This window comes from Vombatus ursinus, unplaced genomic scaffold (genome assembly GCF_900497805.2).
Source record: "Vombatus ursinus unplaced genomic scaffold, bare-nosed wombat genome assembly UNPS02014810.1, whole genome shotgun sequence".
In the NCBI taxonomy this organism is placed as follows: Eukaryota; Metazoa; Chordata; class Mammalia; order Diprotodontia; family Vombatidae; genus Vombatus; species Vombatus ursinus.
In genome coordinates this window covers 334,603-350,413 of record NW_020954588.1, presented here as the reverse complement: position 1 = coordinate 350,413, position 15,811 = coordinate 334,603, and the positions used below count along the sequence as shown (strand labels likewise).

At 36.3% G+C, this 15,811-nt stretch overlaps 1 protein-coding gene across 1 annotated transcript in view; it reads left to right on the top strand.

Annotated features, from left to right (window-relative positions):
• Positions 1 to 15,811, top strand: part of CUL3 (cullin 3) — a 108,784-nt gene that overhangs the window by 55,411 nt on the left and 37,562 nt on the right. The gene's annotated exons all lie outside the window — the stretch shown is intronic.

The window sequence follows — 15,811 nt, the reverse complement described above, 5'->3', positions numbered from 1 at the left end:
ACCTGATGTAAGTATCTTTACTTGTATGCTCAGCCAGTTTCTCATATTTAATGTTTCCAAAATTGAACTCATTGTTTTTCTCTCCAAAATTTGACCTTCACCAGCTTTTCTTTTTCTGTTGATAGTACCACCATCAACTGTTTCACACAGTATCAAAATCTCAGCGTTATCTCTGACTCTTATTCCCTTATATCAAATCCGCCTCTCAAATACTTTTTGCATCCATCTTTTCTCCATATTAGCACTACCATAGTTGAGGCTTTGGTTATTTCTCACCTTGACTACTGTAATTGCTTTATTTTGACTCCGTTTCTCTTCTTTGTTCTTATCTAGGTGCCAAAATTAGATTCTCTAATTTGTTCTTGATGTAGATGCCAAAGCAGTCTTCCTAATGCACAAAGTATGATCATGATATTTCCTTGTTTAAGAAAAGGAACTGCAGGGTTTTGTGAATCTTTTTGATTTTTAGAATTTCTGTTTAAGGATTTTCATATTTGTTGGGGTTTTTTTGTTTGTTTTGTTTTAATTTTATGGCCACTTTATCCATTCTTTCTCTCTTTTGTTGATGGAAGTATTTAGAAAGATAAATTTTCCCTAAAGACTTGCTTTAGACTATTTCACCTGTCCACCTTTATTTCATACTATTGCCCTTTAAACTCCATTCTTTTGTTGTGGTTGTTGTTATTGTTGTTCAGTCATGTCCAACTCTTCGTGACCCCATTTGAGATTTTCTTGGCAAAGATACTGGAATGGTTTGCCATTTCCTTCTGCAGCTCATTTTACAGACAAGGAAATTGAGGCATGGGGTCACACAGCTACTAAGTATATGAGGCTTGAATTTGCCCAGGGTTGCATAGCTAATAAGTGTATGAGGCCAGGTTTAAACTTGGAAAGATGAATCTTCCTGACTCCAGGCCCAGCACTCTATCTACTGTGCCACTTAGCTGCCCCATACTACATTCAAGCTGAACTGAATTATCACCCTTCCGTCTGCCTCTGTGAACTCCTATATGAAGAGGTTGAACTCCTCTTCTTTTAAGACCCATGTTGGGTGCTACTGCCATGAATAAAATCTTCACTGATTTATTTTTCCCTTCCCAACCCTCAGTTGAAAGTTACATTTCTCTCAGAGTTTTCTTGTGGCTATATCCTTTGTCCTAATCATAGTCTAGCTTTTATCACAGTTTTATTTATTCACACATGTATTTCTTCCCTCCTCTCCCCCCCGCCCCCTGCAGTGAAATTGATGCACTCAATCAGTAAACATGTATTAAGTGCGTCCTATGTGCCAAGCACTGTGCTAAGTACTGGATATAAAAAAGAGCTAGAAGACAGTCTGCCTGCAAGAAGCTCACAGTCTTTCTCTCTCTCTTTTTTTGCTTTTTGGTGAGGCAGTTGGGGTTAAGTGACTTGGCCCAGGGTCATACAGCTAGTGTCAAGTGCCTGAGGCTGGATTTGAACTCAGGTCCTCCTGATTCCAAGGCCGGAGCTCTATCCAATGTACCACCTAGCCTCCCCAGGAACTGCATTTTCTATATCCTAAGCATAATACTTTTCATAGTCATTTAATACACTTGTTGAATTAAATAATTTAATGAGGAGAAGCATTTAATTATTTAATAGTTAAGTTAGTTGCATGTATTTCAGTTTCTCTATTTTAGAGGCAGTAATGCCTTGGTGCGTGTCCTCTTTCTTGGTAGCTTACTTCTGGCATTTCAAGTCCCTCTCCAGTTCAGTCCATCCTCCATTCAGCCACTACAATGGTTTTCCTAAAACTCAGGTCTGATCATGTTAACTTCCTCACTCCCCTACTCAGTAAACTCCAGCGGCTTCCTGTTGTCTCCAAGAGCAAATACAGAATGCTCTATATGGCATTCAAAGCCCTTTATAACCTAGCCCCCTCCTACCTTTACATATTTCTCCCTAACACATACTCCTTGATCCAGTGACACTGGCCTCCTGACTGTTTGACAAACAAGACACTCCATTTCTCAGTTCTGAGCATTTTCTCTCACTGTCCTCCATGCCTGGAACACTCTCCCTCCTCTGCTCTGACTAATGACCTGCCTGGCTTCATTGAAGTCCCAGATAAAATCTCACCTTCTAAAGGAGGCCTTCCTCTTTATTCCAGTGCTTTCTTCCTTATAATTATTTCCTATTATTCTGTACATAGCTTGCTTTGTATGTATTTGTTCGTATAGTTTCCCCCATTCAATTGTAAGTTCCTTGATGATATGACTGTCTTTTTCTTCCTCTTTTTGTATCCATAGTGTTTTGCAAGCATTTAAATGCTTACTGTGTACCAGGCATTATGCTAAGCATTGAGAACACAAAGAAAGTCAAAAGACAGTTGCTGCTCTCGAGGAGCTCACTGTCTAATTGGGGGGCAACATGCAAACTGTTCAAACGAGATCTGTTCATGATATGTTGGAGATAAGAGAAGGAAAATGTTAGCATTGGTGGAGATCAAGAAAGGCTTCTGGTAGAAGGGGGACTTCAGCTGAGACTTGAAAAAAACCCGGAAGTGCAGTTGAGGAGGCAAAAATTCTGTGCTTGAGGGATAGCCAGTAAAAATACACAAGAGTTGAGAGATAGAGTGCCTTCTGTGATGTATGTAAAAAGACTGGAAAAAATGGGTAGGGACCAGGTTATGAAGGACTTTGAAAGTCAAATAGAAGATTTTTATATGGGATCCTGGAGGTTTCGGGAGCCACACGAACTTATTGAATAGGGAGGTGATGTGGTCAGACCTGTGTTTTATGAAGATCAGTTTGACAACTGAATGGAGGACAGACTGGAGTGGGGAGAAACTTGAGGCAGGAAGACCGAACAACAGACTGTTGCAGTAGTCCATACATGAAGTGAGGGAGGCCTGCACCAGATGGTGGCAGTGTCAGAAAAGAGAAGGTAGAGGCAGGAGATGGTGAGAAAAAGTGAAGATTCAAGGGTGACATCTACATTTCAAGCCAGAGTCACTAGGAGGATAGCACCTGAAGTTAGGATGTGGGAAAGGTAATGAATTCAATTCTGGACACTTTGTTTTTAAGGTGTCTACAAGATACCAAATTCAAAATGTCTAATAGGTGCAGTTGCTAGACTGGAGGTTGAGAAAAAGATTACAGCTGGGTAAATCTCTCTGAAAGTCATCTGCTTAGAGATATTTGAATCCATGGAAGCTAGTGAGTTCAATGAAATAGTATAGGCTGCAGGGGTGGGGAACCTGCGACCTCCAAGCCACATGTGGCCCTCCGGGTCCTCAAGTGCAGCCGTCTGTCTGAATCCAAACTTCACAAAACAAATGCCCTTAAAAAAAGGATTTGTTTTGTAAAACCTGGCCTCAGTCAAAGGGCTGCATGCAAGGACCTAGAAGGTCACATGTGTCCTCGAGGCTGCAGGTTTCCCACCCCTGGTATAGCAAAAGAGAAGAGAATAAGGCACAGGATATAACCTTGGGGGACACAAAGTGAGTGTGGCCTAAATGAAGGGGACTGGGAAGGATAAGTCAGATAGGAGGAAAACAAGGAGAGAGAGCAGTGCCACAAAAACATAAGAAGACATAAGCATCAAAAAGGAAAGGGTGATTGACAGTGTCTTAGGCTCCAAGAAGGTCAAGAAGGGTGAGAATTGTGTAAAGGTCAGTAGATTGGGTAATTAAGGAATCATTAGTTACTAGAGAGATAAGTTTCAAGTGAATGATTACAGACCTCCTTGTTGCTTTTAGTCACAAAAGGGCTAACTAGCAAGCATGAATGGACTGAATGACTGTTTTTTTAAGGATGGAGGTGGGGGGTGCTTGGGAAGGTATGGACATGTTTGGAGGCAGTAGGAAAGCAGCCATTAGAGATTGACTGACTATACATGAGAGAATGGGAATGGTTGTGGGAGACATCGGTGGAGAAGATAGTATGAATGACCTCATACATTTAGAGAACTTCACCTTGCCAAGGAGATGGACCATCTCTTCATGTAAAACAGAAGTAAAGGAGAATAGTGGCTTAAGACCTTTGAGTGATGTGTGGTGAGGAGGCAGAGAATAAGAAGGATCTCTGGGAAAATGGCTTCAGTTTTTTCAGTCACCTATGAGGTAAAGTTCTTAGCTAAGAGAGTGGGGAGAGGGAGACCCATGGGAAGTTTGGGGACTATGTAGAAAAACTGCTGTTAAAAGTTATGTACAGCACCTTTTCTAGACTGATACTTTCTATAGTTAGAATTATTTCAAGGAAGTGAGACAGAATAAAAGAAAATAACAAAGATTCCTAAGATCTTTCTTCTAAGAAATGTAGGTTTGCTCAATTACGAATATGATGGTATTCATCTTTAATAAAACAAGAAATGATCTGGAAACAGATTGTCATGAAAGCTTATTTGAATTAGAGAAAAGAAAGAAAGATTGTCTAAGTACAGTAAGCTACTTGACAATTTTAATTACCTTATACTTTTTGGACAAGTTCTTTGTCTAGCAGGCATTGATGGTACTTGTTTTGTGGGGTAAATGTGTGCCTAGTTCTGCTTAAGAATTGCAGAGGGCATAGACTTAGGGAATTTATAGAACTGATTTTGTGTAACACCTTCATGTTTGAGATCAGATGACTGAGACCTAGCGAAGGCAAGTAACTAGCTAAAGGTCTTATAGGGAGCTAGTAGCACCCCAGCCCACTTGACCCCCACCCATCCAGGTTTTCATTAAACAATATTTTAAAATTTGAACAGTCTATTATTTAAAGAAATCCCCTGGTGAGTCTTTTGGTAATCATTCATGCCTGGACTCCTCCCTCTCCTCCTCATATACTTCATTGCCAGCCTGGGGAGCCCTCTGCCCTGAGGCCCTGCTCTTTGTGCTCCAGGGCAGTAATATTTTAGTTTCCTCCACCCCTATCTCAGATCCCCTTTATGCCATTCTAATGCAAGTTCAGTGATGGCAGGCTCATTTCTATTTCTCTCCCCAGCATTTAGAACAATGTTTGGCAAATACTTTGTCTGTCTGTGCCTCATGGTAGACTTTTGTATTTTGTGTAAATGAGGATTTTCATACGTTTATGTTTATTTATTTATATTGTTAGATTTTTAGATTGTGCTTTACAAACCAATATTTCAAGGACAGCTTTATTCTGTGGAGTGACATAAACCTGTAATCATCTCAGCAAGAATTCAGTGTATATATTCAGATTACATAGCAGTGAGCGTATTATAGTCTTTGTCTGTTTACTGTTAAGTGATCAACTTGTATTTAATGATTTTCATTAAAACTCTATGGGGCCACATTTCCTTTCAGTTGTTACATCTAAGAGCAGGAATTGCAGTTTGCGAAGTGTGATGTATTGAAGTGTATGATGATAGTTTTCATGTGTCTCGTGTCTGTTTTCTTTTTTTTTCATATATTTACTTTGATTTTTAAAGATTAACTTCTATAACTGTTAAATAACTTAGTTACTTCAGTGAATCTTTAATTCCATTGATTGTGGGTATTGCCTTAGTCTCCTATGCATCTCTTGTCATAGCTATACCATAAATTACCATATTAAGGTCTTCCTAGCACTCTGGAAGTCTTCTTTTAGGCCTTTAATATGACCTTGGTATCAGTGTGGTACTCAGGCTGTACATCTGTTTGTTACCCCTTGTTCTTGCTACATGACCAGCCCATCTCCCTTTTCCAGTAATAATCTTCCAAATGGTATGTTTTACATATCACTTCTTATGTATCTTTTATTAGCAAAATACTGTGGCCTACTTGTACTTGCCATGAGTCTCCCCGTTGTCCTATCAGTTATCCATAATTGCCATTCTTAAGTGATTCTGATATTAGATGAATTGCCGATGCATAGAGTCACTGGCAAAGTGCGTATTTGTGTGTGTGTGTGTGTGTGTGTGTGTGTGTGTGTGTGTGTGTGGTGTGTGTTTAGGAAGCAGTTTGACATTGTTAAAAGTGTTGTACGGTTTCTCTGAAGCAATCCAGCCCACTTTTCCCCTTGCATTTACTTGTGGGATTAACTCATCATCTATCTTTTGTGTCTAAGATACAAGTATTGATGGACTGACTCATTGAACATCCTACTGCATGTTATTATATTCTAAACAATAGACATTCTTCATCCACTTGGTTCTTCTTGTGTAAGTTGTGATGGTGACTGTGCTTTATATAATCTGTGCAGTGTCATCTGTAATTGACATGTGGAAGATCTCAACATCTGTGGCATGAGTTCTTAACCTTTTTTGTTTGTGTTGTGGACACCCCTTTGGCCATCTAATGAAGCCTCTTGACCCCTTCTCAGCACAGTTTTCTTAAATCCATAAAATACATGTAATTACCAAGGAAATCAAAGGGTGGTGAAAGTGAAGAAGTCTTTTTTGTTTGTTTCTGCTCTAAGTTCATGAATCCTCTGAAATTAAGGTTGGAACCCTTAATAGAGAATCCTCTCTTTCTTGGATCCTGTAGTATACATTCTTTATGATAATGGCAGAAAAGATTTGGTGGGCTTCCATACTTCAGTTGTTGTTAAACAGTGAGTTGATTGTGAGACAATTGTCACTGCCTTTGTCTTTATCAGGGAATTTTGTATAATTTTAATAGGTATGCATGGGACATACCTTACTGAAAGAAAGACTTTAAAGGCTATGTTTTTATCCTCTAAGATGTGTAAGTAAACACAAAAGAATCTTAGATTCCTTGTATTTTATGTAACTATAAAATTGTAATCTACTGTAGTAATAATAGGTAACATTTATATAGTGCTTTACAGTTTGCAAAGCACTTTACATACATTATCTCATGTGATCCTCACAACAACCCTGTGAGGTAAGTGTTATTATTATTATCCTCATTTTACAGATGAGGAAACTGAGGCTGAGAGAGGTTAAGTGACTTGCCCAGAGTCACAGTGCTGGTAAGTGTCTGAGGTAGGATTTGAACTCAAGTTTTCCTGACTCCTAAGTCCAGCATGCTATCAACTGTACCACCTAGCTTCTTAAAAATTGTTTGAAGACCTATCTATTCCCTTCCCATGTTTTCATAAAGGATGCTATCAGCATATGTGTAAATAATTCTTATAAAGATGAGAAAATGGACAGACGGTTTGGGAGATATTGATCACTTTGTAGTTACAGTTTTGGATAATAATACTATCTTTTTCCACCCAGTTTGTTGTCATCTCTTTCATATATCTTAAGAATAAGTTTTCCAGTACTCTCTAGATTATGTTATTTCCAGTAAAGATATCCTTCTGTGTATTTGGTCTGATCCAACTGCTCTTGTCTTTTCATCTTCATTAGTACCATTTCTGCTTCCTCATTTAGCAATCAGAAACTGAGCTGTTAAAATATAGTGGCTATGCTGTCATTGATAAATAAAATCATTTCTAATAGAAATGTTGTTTCATTTTTTCTTTGATTTTGTTTTTCTTGTTGTACCCTTTATAGTTTCACTTTCTTAAAGCTTTTAGAATGATATGGTTTAATTGGATCCCATACCAAGCTTTCCACAAATAAATTTCCTTCTTTGAGACAGTAGTGTTCATAACATCCCACTCTCCTTCCTTTGTGGGATTATTCATTTGAAATTATATTCTATACCAGGTTTTGACAAACTACTGGCCCAGGGCCAAAAACGGAACCAAGCTAAGAATGGGTTGTTTTTTTGTTTGTTTGTTTGTTTTAAAGTAAAGTAAAGTTTTATGTTTTAAAAGCAAAAAAAAAAATTCTTAGCTGCCAGATTTAGGCCTCCTGACCGAGTTCTAAAAAATACAAGCATTATTGGCTTTATATTTTTGTTTGAGTAGTAAGTAAAGGTATTGTCTAGCTAAGACAGTTTCTGGACTCATTTGGGCTCCTCATTATGATTATTGTTTCATGTTAATTAAACTTCCGTGAGAAAGGGTGATATTTAGTGTCAGTATCTTTTTACTGTTCCATTTCCCATGATTAACATACTTAACTGGTTCAGGTTGGAATTGTAATTTTGTACTATACCTTTATCTCATCTTGATCTTCTAATTTGGTATTGATTTGAATTTTGGCTCTTTACAAGAACCAACTGTGTCCACAGAGTTGATTATGAAATGACTTCCACTTGGATAACCATTCATTTTCTGTCAAGATATGTTCAGCTTTATTTTTGTTTTACAGTTAAGTGCTTTCCATGTCTTAATGCCTTTCAGATTTTTTCTTGGAAAAAAAGTTAAGACAATGGAGTAGTTGTTTCCCTCAAACCTCCCCCCATCTCAAAATTTCAGAAAAAGGGTTTTTTTTGCACCAGATAGAGAATCATAAAAGCCAAATGTTTAAAATAAGGAATACTGCACATAATTTTAAAACAATTCTTGAAATATTGAAGAATTTAAATGCTTAGCGATTACATTCAATGCTCCCACCACAGTCCCAAGTCATCCCAGTACTAAGCACTGTAATAAATCCTTATTCCATTCCATTCTACCCTGTTTCCTCACCTGTTGGACTTGGGCATCAGGATTTGGTTGTGATATTCCTTATTGGTTCCCCTATGGCAGTGATTTGGCCTAAGCCCCTCCTTTGCACTCCAAGACATGTGAGATGTTGATTTTACCCATCCATGAATACCATACTGTAGCACAGTAATCTAGGAAAACTTCTAAGAACCTTTGAATAGAGACAGTGAAGCACTGATCATTTTGGATATGCACAGTGCCACCAGAGAAGAACCTATACTTGAGATTAGAATTTCAAGAACAAAGAATAAATTTTGCAGAAAGCTAAAAGAAAACAGTGCCTCAGAACAGAGAGAGCGCGCACTTGTTGATGGGCCTGAAAGGAGTTTCGCAGTAATAAGAAATGCTAAGAATGTAAAATATATATTCCCAAAAAAGGCAAGAAGCTCAAACTGCAACCAAAAATCACAGGTCCTTTACCGCTGATTCTGATCATCACTGCAGAAAGGTGGGCCTTCAGCAAAAGAGAAGAATTTGAAGTATTCCTGCAAACAAAAAAAAACAAAAACCTGCACAGGTGAGCCACAATGTCTGACATGTTAGCACCTTAAACAACAGAAACAAATGACAGGTAAATAAGCATAATTATCAACAAAGGACAAAGTCTGTTCTCTCTTATAGGCTGTTTTAAAAAATTGGATTGAGGGGTTTAAAAAAAATGAAAGCTCAAGGACCTAAGGGGCTTAAGAATAAAGACAAATTGAGGCATCAGAAGAAGGAAAGAAGAACTGAATTAAATTCTTTGAACCCCTATAAGTAAATTTGTATCTTCTGTGGAAGTAAAACAGTCAGAATATATATATGAATGGCAAGAGAAGGGAGGTAAAAGAAGGTGGAGTTAAGATGCAGCCTTTCAATAGAGCAGCAGGATTCTTGTCAGAATGTATTAGCTTCAAAGCATATTATAAACAAAACTAATTGAAAAGACAAGTTACTGATTTAAAAAGGAAAGGGATAAAATCATTATAAAAGGAATGAATGGGAAAAAACATAAACATAATAATGTATGAATAGGTTAAACAGTCCAATAAAATAAAAGAATTACAGAATGGGTGAGAACAAAACCCAATAATTAGATGCATACAAAAATATATAAAAAAATAAAGGTATATACAAATTAAAAACTTTTAAGAGACTGGAATAAAATTTACCACACACTAGGTAGTTCAGAATCAGGAGTTTCAAGCCATGCTATTGGACAAAGTGGAAATAATTCATCAACTAGTTCTAAAAAAAATTACAGTATACTTAAAGTTACTATATATGATGAAGCAATATCAATAATAGACAAATGCACCAAAGGGAAAGTCATCTGAATGGGGAGGGGGAGGCACATAGTTAACAACACCGTAATTGTGTTTTCTAATATTCTTATCTTAATATTCTAATCTCAGAGAAGGACAAATCTAATAAAGATGCCTGAAAAGGAGAATACAGAACTGAAAAAGCATTTGAATAAATTCTGAATGAGAACATTGAAGAATTTACATTTATTTCGGTATCACATGATTCTTTTACAAAATTAGGTCTTATATTCAGATAAATTTTAAATGTTAAAGAAGAGAATGCTAAAAACATTCCTTCTATGCTGTAACACAGTGAAATAATAATTAACAAAGTTAACACATGCAAAAGATAGAAACTTATGAGAGATATAAATGACATCCTAAATAATAAGTGGGTCATAGAAAAGAAATCATCAAAATTGTTGGTAACAGTGAGAGGATGTTAGTTGATTCATTACATTCATTCGTTACCCCAAATTCTAGCATGTAACCAACTATTGCAGTTTTCAGAGGAAAATCCCTAAGAATGTATATTTACAACTTAGAAAATTAAAGTATTGCGATTTTAAAACTGAGAAATGCGTAAGTAAATACTAAATGAGCACAGAAGTGGAAATTTTGAAAATTGAGAAATAGGTAAGATATGAAGTAAAAAGTCTGTAGAAATTATAGACAAAGCTAAAAGTTACCCTTAAAGAAGATAACAGTATTGATAAAATACCAGTTATTTAAATGAAAAAGAAAAATCAAGTACTAAAAAATGTTGGGATCTATAACATACAAAAGCAAAGAATTGTAGCAAAACAAAGAATTTAAAAGAAATGGAGGAATACTTACAGAAATAAAACATGTCCAGATTATTAGAATGTGAAAAAAATTTTATCCCAATCTCAGGAAATGAAATTTAACAGTCATAAAACAGCAGTTAAAGTTAAAACTCTTTGGTCTATATAGATTTACTGATTAGTACTATCAAATTTTTTTTTGAGGGCAAATAAAAATGTCACAATGTATATTATTCCCCACACATTACATTCTTCACGAACACAGTTAAAATTGAAGAGTTAAAAACATTGTGAGTATTGATGGATTACAGGTGATCATCATTTTGTTTCCTGTTAGTTATCTAGAAGCTCACAGCTCATCTCTTTCCCCAAGAAGCTTCCTGAAAGCAACAGGAGGCCATCTGCCCTTTCTAACTATTTCTAACATTTAGAATGCAGTTAATTAGGGATGAGAATGGAATAGTGAAGATTGGACTTAGAAGAACTGTGTTTGAACCTCTTCAGACATTTAAAGGCTGTGTGATCTTGGGTAAGCCCCTTAATGTTTGTCTACTTCAGTTTCTTCATCTATGAAGTGAAAGAATTGGACACATCCTCTAAGATCTCATGCACTCTTAACTCTGATCCTATGGTAATAGAAATGCTGTAAACATTTTTGACAGTTAGGAAAATCCTACCAAACTCTGTATGAAAACAAATGTGGTCCTAAAACCACAAACCAGGAAGGGATAAAGTAAACAAAGCTATCAATGAAATCACTCATTAATATTGATATTGAACTTTTAAATAAAATCCTTACAACAGAACTTAACATGACCAATAAGTTACTCACTATGACTAAAATGTTTGGAGAGATTGTCGTTATCCATGGTTGGGTTGTACCTATGTAAGAAAATGATAGGGGGCAGCTAGGTGGCATAGTGGGTAGAGCACCGGCCTTGGAGTTGGGAGGACCTGAGTTCAGATCTGGTCTCAGATCAAACACTAGATACTAGCTGTGTGACCCTGGACAAATCACTTAACCCCAATTGCCTAAAAATTTAAAAAAAAGAAAAAGAAAATGATAGACCTAAGTTAATTTATACATTTAATGCTGTTCTGATCAGATAACTAATATATGCTTTATGGAACTAGACAAAATAGTATAATATTATAATTCAAACAAGGGAACATAAGGAAAATGTGCAAGGAAAAAACTAGGAATGAAGACTTCCTGACCTCATTTTGCATTATAAAGCAGTTATCACCAAAACTGTTATTGATTTTAAAGAAGAGAAATAGATGTGTGTAATAGACTACAGAAAAATTAGAAACAATCTTAACTCAATAACTCATTGTTAGAAAACACGAAATGAGAAATTATGTGAGCAAGACCTGCTAGAAAAGCTGTAAGTCATTTGACAAATTAATTTTTATACCAACATCTTATACCATAGACCATAATAAACTCAAAATAGAGGTGTGACTTGAATATTTGAGGTCACACCATTAATTTAAAAAAAAAAAAAAGGAGAAAGAGATGAGGTATATTTCAAATATGGTTTGGTGGAGTATTCTTAACTCATCAGGAGATAGAGAAGATGATATGAATCAAGTAGGTAGTTATTATGACATGAAATTTGCAAACAAAATCAATGCAACTAAAAAAGGAATGCATCGGGGAGGGGAGAAATCTTCACATCACCTCTAATAAGGGTCTGACCCAGTACATGGTGATAACAAATATTATATAGTATACTAATATCTTAATTATATAAGATAAACCAGTATCTTAGTATTGATGTAATAAATGATGACAGTTCTCACTGTCAATATGATGTGAGATTTCTTCAAATCACTACTAAGGAAATACAGATCAGAACATCTTTGAGGTCTCACCTCATACCAAGAAAATTAGCAAAAATGACAAAATATGGGAATAAATTAGTTGTACAAAATGGTAAAAGACAAGCAAGCTAATATGCTGCCAATGGAACTATGAATTGATCTAGCCATTTCTAGAAAGCAATTTGGAATAATGCTAAAAAAGTAGCTAAAATATTCATACATTTTGACCCAGAGATTATCCCCAAAGGCATATATATCAAGGGGGTCAAAGATAGAAAAGTCCTGTATACACCAAAATATTCATAGTAACACTTTTTGGGGGTAGCAAAAACCTGAAATCAAAGTAGATATCCACTACTTGGGGAATGACTGAATAAATTATGGTATATTAATGTAATGGCCTAAGAAGCACAATTATAAAAAGTTAAGAGAACCCTCTATTACTCCTAATTCAGCCATTGGTGCAACTGGAACAAGTCTGTACCCTTTCTCTTTCCACATAATAGCTATAAATTTTATCTTTTCCAGATAAAAATTTCCTACTACCTTCCACCGGTCATCTTATGGCACGAAGCTAGTACTTTTCACCATCCTTACGGTGCTGATGAATATTATGCAGCTTATCAGTGACCTTAAAATGTGATGTGCCAAACTGAACACAATTCCCCAGTTTGATTTCTCCTGAGAACACATAATGCAGGCCGCACTATCGTTTTATTTTGGGGGGGAGCTATTATGTTTCTCTTAATGCAACCTAAGATTACATTAGTTTTTTGTTGTTGTTGTTGTTGTTGTTTGGCTGTAGTTGTACACTGTTGTCTCATTAAGCTTTAAGACTACTAACACCTCCCCCTGCCTATCTTTTTCAGATGATTTACCATGCCTTGCCTCATTTGCATATGTGAGATTGGCATTTTATATCCCTATTAAATTAAGTCTAACTAGATTCTACTCGCTATTCTAGGCTACCAAGATTTCTTTTTAATCCTGATCCTATCATAAAAAATGCAGTTTGGTACAGTGGGAACAACACTACCTCTGGCATCAAAGGACCTGGGTTCAGATCTCATTTCTCATCTATGCTGACTTTCTAGTTCTTAATACACTTTTCCTATCATCTCACCTAGTGTGTCAGATGTTTCTGAATGCTCTTCAGAATGCTAGAGTTGGATTCAGAGGACACGATTCCAGTCCTGGACCTCACATTTACTTCACTGAACAAGGCCCTTAATGTGTCCAGTCCTCAGTCTTTTCATTTGTACAATTGAGGGGGTTTTACAAAATAACCCCTGATGTGTCCCAGATATCTCTAAACTAATGATCCTCTGATCTGTGATACTTCATGTTCATCTGTGATCTTCATGATGGTTTTTTGCTTTGTGTTTATAAGTACTGTGAGGAAAGGTGACCAAGGATCCCATGAATGTTACTGGCTTTGAGTACATTTTGAAAACCAACTCTCCCAACTCTTTTCCTTGCCCCTCCAAGAGAAGCTATAAGATATCCTTTAACTGCTGTGACTTATGTTTTCTAGCAGTGTTTATAATCAGAAGGTCAATATTGATATGGTTCATCTCCTTTAGTAGTTTGGTTTGTTGATTGCTGGATTATAGGCTGACATTTAAAGTACTAACAGTTAAGTGAATATGGAACTTCTGTGCTTAGATGAATTCACTGTCAGACTGTAGAGTCAAGTGGCTTTAAATTGTAGGGCAAAAGTTGACCCAGGAAGGATGGATAACTCAGGATTGAAATTGTGAAGACACAAAAATTAACAGCTCTGATGTGGAAGAAAAATGTAGATGTCTGTTTGTACTGATAGGGATACGCAGTCAACGAATCAACCAAACTTGATTTTTAAAATATTTGTACAGAAGATGGAAGCAAAAGACAGATAACGGAAGATGAATACAAAGGAATGACATAGTCCTTTAAGAAGACTCAGGAGTGCTAATGCTCAGAATGAATTGAAACTGCCAAGAAAAAGAAAGGACAGCAAAGATCTGGAAACCTCATGACTTAAACTATTTCTCCCACCCACCCCCCCTTTTTTTTTAAGGGAATAGAGTCTGCAGGCTATAGACCAATAAGCTGGATTTCTTTTCCTGGAAAAATTCTCAAGTATATTTTTAAAGAGTTATCTTAGTAGTAATTTAGAAAATAAAACTATGGTTTGAAAGGAAACATAGATTCATCAGAAACATAATACCATAGGGGCAGCTAGATAGCACAGTGGATAGAGCACCGGCCCTGGATTCAGGAGGCTCTGAGTTCAAGTATGTCCTCAGACACATAACACTTACTAGCTGTGTGACCCTGGGCAAGTCACTTAACCCCATTGCCTAACCCAAAAAAAAAAAAAGAAACAGGTAATACCTGTCTAATGCCATTTGCTTGTTGAAAGGGTAATTAGACTTAAAATTCAGGAAAATGTAAGCTATTATTTATTTAGATTTTATTTTTAAAACATTTGACAGGTTTTGTCGAAACACCACAAACTTCTCCCAGCAAACACCCAAACATTACCCATAAAGCAAATTCTCCCCAAAGTTAAGCAAAACTTTCTTATAATGATTGTAACTAATAGTACATATCACTGTGCACTTTTGTAATTTACCATTTCTAACTGAAGGAAAGGACTTGTGCTTTAACTTGAACAATTTGGTATTAAGAGTGTCCACTGAATTTTACTTGAATTCTGTTTTCTTTTAGTGATGTCTTCATTTGGATCCTTGTAGTCATTATCTGGTTTAACTTTCTTTGAACACAGTTGAACACTTTGAACTTTGAACACAATTAAACATCTCAAATTCTTCATTTGTTTCTTCAGGATGTGAGATTATTTCATCATATACATATAGTAGAGTAATCCATTTTCCAGTTTGGGGGCAATTTTCTGATTTTTAACAATGATAGTGATATTAATGTTTCTTAAAAATCTGGATCCTTTCGATTATTAACTTCCTTTGAGTGTTAATCCAGTTGTGATATTTACGGGTTACGAAGGACTTGAATGTTGGGACTAGTTGACTGATTGGACCCAAAGTCACTGAAGTTTTGATGTCAACTTGGAAGGAGTTGGTGTGTCTCCTTGGTCTGTGCCAAAATTTTTTGTTAGTGACTTGGATAAAGAGATCTCTGGCTTGCAGAAAATCCAAAGCTAAGAGGGATAGCTTACATATTGGATGCCAAAAACAACCTGTCAGGATCTTGAGAGGCGATATATTGAAAGGAGTTTAGTGGTAATAACTGTAATGAGTTCCAAAGACCACTTTCACAAGTGTGTGATATGGGAGGTGCAAATCTGATATCAGTTTTCACAATGAAAAGCTGAGCATTTTGGGAGAATTCAAGCTTATGAGACAATGGCATTATTTAATAGTCCCATAACAAAGGAAATTTTCTACTTTAAGAGATTTATAATAAGTAGGACTAGGAAAGTGATAAACCTACCACC